General features: G+C 39.8%; 1 long non-coding RNA gene across 1 annotated transcript; it reads left to right on the top strand.

Moving 5' to 3' along the window:
* The first annotated feature begins 401 nt into the window (after positions 1-401).
* On the top strand, positions 402-6,271 carry LOC132710609 (uncharacterized). The gene is made up of 3 exons (XR_009621285.1): positions 402-553; positions 1,224-1,329; positions 6,195-6,271. It is a non-coding gene; the product is annotated as an uncharacterized LOC132710609 (long non-coding RNA).
* The last annotated feature ends 276 nt before the right edge of the window (positions 6,272-6,547 follow it).

The following is a 6,547-nucleotide window of genomic DNA, read 5'->3' on the forward strand; positions in this document are numbered from 1 at the left end:
GGGCTGACTCTCATGGGACCATACTCCAGCTTTTCTGCAGTCTACGGTCTACCATATCAACTTTGGAAGCCATATTAGGCCAGAAGCCTAAATAGAGTTTGGGTTTTTCTGGAACGCTGACATACCATTTGTTTCTGGGCACAGTTCAGAGTGTTGGCAGCTATTATTAAAATCCTATATATCTTTGTTCTGGGGACTTGGGAAATTATTCCTTCCTAGCAGTGCCTATAGGGATAGGTCAAAATGATGGAGCACTGCAATGTAATCCCTATTCCTTTTGAACATCCATGTGATGTCATGATACCTTGAAAAACATGAAGCTTGCATCACAACGGACAATGAGCAATCTACTTAAGAGCCGTGGTGGCATAGTGCAGGCTAACTCTGCCCACTGCCAGGAGTTCGATTCCTTCGATCCTGACCGGCTCAAGATTGACTCAGCCTTCCATCTTTCCGAGGTCAGTAAAATGAAGACCCAGACTGTTGAGGGGCATATGCTGACTTTGTAAACTGTTTAGAGAGGTCCATAAAGCACTACGAAGCAGTATATACGGTAAGTATAAGTGTTACAGTTGCTCTGTTGCTGATTTTAGTTCCTTGAAGCAGCTGTCTTTATATTTTGGAATTTGACCAATGTGTGGTTTTCTGCTGTGTAAAGTTTTTCAATTATTGTGTCCTCTTTGAGTGGTGCAGAAGAACTAGAACTAAAATAAAATAAAGTATACATTGTTAAATATATCATAGAATCATAAAATTAGAGAGTTGGGAAGGACTATTTAGGACATTGAATTCAGCTCTGCCCATTGCAGGAATCCAAACTAAAACATTCATGACTGGTGGTTGGTTAGCCTCCGCTTGAAAGTTGGAAACCCATCACCACTCAGTAGTTGGTTCCATTGTTGAAATACTCTTATTGCTGGGTAAATTTTCCTAATATTTGACTGAAACCTGTTATCCTATAACCTAACAATTCCTGTATATTTCTCAATATATTATAATAAATATAATATATCACCTTATAAAAATCAGGAAAACCTCTCTTAGCTTCATAATTTAAAAGTTCTGAATTTTGCTTTCAGATGTTAACTTTATACACGGTTAATTTAAAGTACTTAAGTTCTTAGTTGCTTTCTCCTACCCTTTCAGTTTCAATCTGTTACTTTGCCAGGTGAGAATTATCTTTCACAATTAGGTAAGTAGTTATCCCTTTGCTTTCTTTCCAGAGTGCATAGCCGTTGCCAACAAATAATGCTTATGGAATATGAAGTAGGACTGGGATTAAACTGTGAAGTCCCTCTGTTCAAACAGATTGGAACCTCATTCAGATTGGTATTTTTCTAAAAAAGGACATTTTTGCTTTATCTTTATTTCTTCATTTCAGAAGCCAGAAAAAGATTCATAGTTTAAACTGACGCCCTGATTATGTGCAAAAATGCCATGTTTTGCTAGGATCACAGGATTTGTCATTTGTACTGTTTCTGGCAAAAAACAAAGCACAAGCTCACACCAACACCAAACTCAAACAAAGCCAATCAAACTGCCCCCAAACATATTAGAAAGGCCATTTTAAGGATGGCCTGCTCTGTGTAATGACTTTTCTTATTTAAGTTATCATCATACATTTTAATGTAAATCAGTTTACTACAGGTAGTCCTTGACTTGAAGTGACCATTCAAAGTTACAATGGCACTGAAAAATAGAATAGAATAGAATAACAGAGTTGGAAGGGACCTTGGAGGTCTTCCAGTCCAACCCCCTGCTTAGGCAGGAAACCCTACACCACTTCAGACAAACAGTTATCCAATATCTTCTTAAAGATATTCTAGTGTTCTATTCAATATCTTAAAGAACTTCTAGTGTTGGAGCACTCACAACTTCTGGAGGCAAGTTGTTCCACTGATTAATTGTTCTGTCAGGAAATTTCTCCTTAGTTCTATGTTGTTTCTCTCCTTGATTAGTTTCCACCCATTGTTTCTTGTCCTGCCCTCAGGTGCTTTGGAGAATCGTTTGACTCCCTCTTCTTTGTGGCAACTCCTGAGATATTGGAGCACTGCTATCATGTCTCCCCTAGACCTTCTTTTCATCAAACTAGACATACCCAGTTCCTGCAACTGTTCTTCATATGTTTTAGCCTCCAGTCCCCTAATCATCTTTGTTGCTCTTCTCTGCACTCTTTCTAGAGTCTCCACATCTTTTTTGCATTGTAGCGACCAAAACGGAATGCAATATTCCAAGTGTGGCCTTACCAAGGCATTAAAAAGTGGTATTAATACTTCAGGTGTTCTTGATTCTATTCCTCTGTCTATACAGCCTAGAACTGTGTTGACTTTTTTGGCAGCTGCTGCACACGGCTGGCCCATATTTAAATGGTTGTCCACTAGGACGCCAAGATCTCTCTAACAGTTACTATTATTGAGCAAGGTACCACATATACTGTACCTGTGCATTTTGTTTTTCTTGTCTAAATGTAGAACCTTACTTTTTTCACCATTGAATTTCATTTTGTTAGATAGCAGCCAATGTTCAAGTCTGTCAAGATCCTTCTGTAACTTGAGCATATCTTCTGGAGTGTTGGCTACTCCTGCCAGCTTGGTGTCATCTGCAAATTTGATGAGTTCCCCATGTATCCCCTCGTCCAAGTCATTGATTAAAGGTCTAAAACAGAGCCCTGGGGTACTCCACTGCATACTTCCCTCCATATAGATGCAGTTCCATTGAGGACTACATGTTGAGTGCAGTTGGTCAGCCAGTTATGAATCCATCTGGTGGTGATGCTATTTAACCCACATTTTCCTACTTTATCTAGTAGTAGATTATGGCCTACTTTATCAAAAGACTTACTAAAGTCCAAGTAAATTATATTGACAGTATTGCTCTAGTCCACTAATTTTGTCACTTTGTCAAAGAATGCAATAAGATTAGTCTGGCATGATCTGTTTTTGACAAACCCATGTTGGCTTTTGGTTATTACTTGGTTTGCTTCTAGGTGTTCACCGATTCGTTGTTTGATTATCTTTTCCAGAATCTTCCCTGGTATTGAGGTCAGGCTGATAGGTCTGTAGTTTCCTGGATTTATTTCCCCCCCCTTTTTTTTTGAAGATGGGAACTACATCAGCTCTTTTCCAGTCCTCTGGCAGTTCCCTGGTGCTCCAGGATCTTTGAAAGATATAGTTCAGTGGTTCTGAGATAAAATATGATTACTGTTTTTCAAAGTTATGACTTTTGCATATCATGTGATCAAAATTCAGATGCTTGGTAACTTGTTCATATTTATGACAATTGCTATGTCCCAAGATCATGTGATCACATTTTGCGACCTTCTGACAAGCAAAGTCAATAGGGAAGCCAGATTCACTTAACAAACCTATTACTAACTTATCAGCTGCAGTGATTCATTTAACAACTGTGGCAAGAAAGTTTGTAAAATGGGACAAAATTCAACCAGTGTGGATCAGGATGCTTTATTCAAGAACAGGATGTGGTGAAACTGGGGAAAATAAGAATACATACAATGAGGACCAAATACAAGACAGGCAGCATTGAGTTGCTGCTGAACATAACAATTAATAAATACAAGTAATCTAAATCTCACCAGTGTTGTGCTGTGTGTGGGATATGGACTAGTCCTTGGATGAACATTTGCCACAGATTAAGATAGATTCTTCTTTGTGCTTCTGCCTCCTTCAAATGCTAAAGGAAAATGGAGTCTGGCTTCCCAGCAGGCACTTGTTTTGAGAGTGCGGGTTGAAGTGTAAAGAGGTTAAGTCACCTTCAAAACAATATAGATTGGTATTTGTTCCTCCAGCCACTAGATGGGGCTAGAAAGCAACAACAGAATATATAAAAATTATATGCTGGGGCATGACAAGTGATTTATAATCACTTTTCACATTTATGACCATTGCACCTGTGGTCATGTGATCAGAATTCAGATGCTTGGCAACTGGCATGTATTTATGACAGTTACAGTGTCTCACGTTCAGGTGATCACGCAAGCAGAGTCTATGGGGAAGCCAGATTTAATTAGCAATTATGTTACTAATTTAACAACTGCAGTGATTCGGTTAACAACCGTGGCAAGGAAGATTGTAAAATGAGGCAAAATTCAGTTAACAATTGTCTTGTTTAGCAATGAATATTAAGGATTCAGTTGTGGTTGCAGGCTGAGAATGACCTGTGTCTGTGTGCAATGTCACAATATGTACACATTAAAGGTAGAGCTTGCACAGAGATCAGCATGATTTTGCTTTATCATTTGCCCCCCCAACTCCCTGCCTTCCCCCCCGCTTCTGAATTTAACCATATCATATGGTTTAGCTATCAACATGCAGGTTAAAAGAAAAGGATTATGTTTCATAATATTATTCCTACTTGCAATCAAAGCATGTACTGCATAAGTCTATGCAATATGTAAAAGATCAGCAAAGACTGTCACTATTTGAATAAAATATTACAAGATTTGAAAGAGAATAATACTTACAAGAAGCCTAAATTTGCTGTGTAATTTATGTATGAGTGTGTTTGTGTGTGTGTATCTATGTATGCACGCGCACACACACACAGAGGTATGTATGTAAGCGACCACTAGATGTCAGCAGACGACATCACTTAATTATATGTACATCGTCAACTTGTCAGCTTCCCTAATTTTAAGTGCCACAAAAAAGCTGCTTGTGATTTTATTTAGTATATTTTTACATGAATCAATGCAGCAATAAATTAACAAAAGCTATACTTTTAAAAAGTTTATAACATAAAATTAGGGATAAGTTAATTGCAATATACTCAGGGTACCGTATTTTTCGGAGTATAAGATGATCTGGAGTATAAGACACACATTACTTTTTTGGGAGGAAAACAAGAAAAAAAAAATTCTGCCTCTGCCTACCAGCATCTATCGGTATTTATCTGGCGTACATCCTTGCAACAAAAAGCAAACAGCCAGATTAGCTTTAGCACGTTATCGCAGCCTGATTCAGCACAAGCAGCTGATTGGCGGTTGGATCGGCCTCCCGGAATACTTTCAATCAGCTGTTCCAGGCTACAGGGATCGCCATAGCCCATCACCCCCTCTGCACGTTGCATTTTTGGCCTCTGTGCATTGCAGAACTTTTAGCCTTTGCACGCCCCATTTTTGGCCTCTGTGTGCCGCATTTTCAGCCAATTCCAGGCGGTGGGGATCCCCGCCACTGCCGATCCCCGCTGCCTGGAACCGGCCAAAAATGTGGCATGCGGAGGCCAAAAATGGGGTGTGCGGAGGCCAAAAATGGGGTGTGCGGAGGCCGAAAACGCAAGACGCAGAGGTTGAAAATGCAATGCGTGCAGGCAGCGATTGGTGGCGATATGCTGTGGCATTCCTCGCAGCCTGGAATGGGTCTAAAACGGGGCATGCAGAGGCCGAAAACAGCCAAAGTGTGGAGGCCGGTGGGTGGGTGGGGCTTTGGTAACATTCAGTGTATAAGATGCACCACAATTTTCACCCACTTTTAGGGGGAGAAAATTCGTCTTATACTCCAAAAAGTATGGTACTTAGTTTGAAACTGGGTAGCCCATGCCTGGTTGAGTTATTTCAGAGATATTTCCTTACCTAAACAGAGAATGATTATGGGTGGGCAAAAGAGCAGTGGGAATAGAAGCAGTTTCTGACTTCCTCACAGCTTCCCCTTTGGATTTCCTTGTGAGAAGTTGGCAGGGAGCATCAGAAGTCCTCCCTCCCTTTGTCAAAGAAGGTGCAAGGGATACTTGTATAGACCACTTCAGAATGAGTAGACCTCCATTATGAAAACCTTTTCGGGGTACCTGCAGAAGGGCTTCTGCTCAGCATGATCATATGTCTGCCCTGGAGCAGAGGATGGGCAGGTCTTTATTGGAGGTCTTGCTCTGAATGTCCACATATTGGGATTCTGTAGATGACTTTCAAGTAGGGATCTTTTCTATGGTGGCCCCCAAACTGGGAAATCTCAGTTATTGAAATATATTTTGGCATAGATGTCGCAAATTCTTTCCATTTAATCTCTCTCTCTCCTCAAGATAAGCTTTATTTTTTAAAGCGCCATTTTTGAAATTGTCAGTTACTCTGCTTCCACATTGTGCATCTTTTCCTTTTAAAATATTACTGTTTTTATACCTGATTGTTTGATTTTAAATGATCTTACTGCTTTATGATTAATATATTCTTTTTTTTTATTATGTAGAGTGCTTTCCAAGCTTTGCAACAGGCAAATTCATTACTGAAATAAAGGAAGGAAGGAACACATAAATGAATTTTGTCATTAGAACACAAACGAAGGTTGCTCTGTTATAAAAATGATTTAATTGTGCTCTCTGCCTCATGTTCCTCATTTCCCCAATCTGCCAGCGAGTACTATGACTAATCACTGACCTAGCCTTCCAGCTTAATGTGCTTAATGCCTTTGACTTTTATCACCGTTCCAGAGACCCTGTGAACTGTTTTATTTTTATTTCTAAACCAGAACCCCCAAGTTCAAATAATGTGACCTCTCCTGGTAAAATTGCATGGTGAGCACAACTGCCGAAGGGAGGGAGG

This window comes from Pantherophis guttatus, chromosome 1 (genome assembly GCF_059756535.1).
Source record: "Pantherophis guttatus breed Tessera chromosome 1, ASM5975653v1, whole genome shotgun sequence".
NCBI lineage: Eukaryota > Metazoa > Chordata > Lepidosauria > Squamata > Colubridae > Pantherophis > Pantherophis guttatus.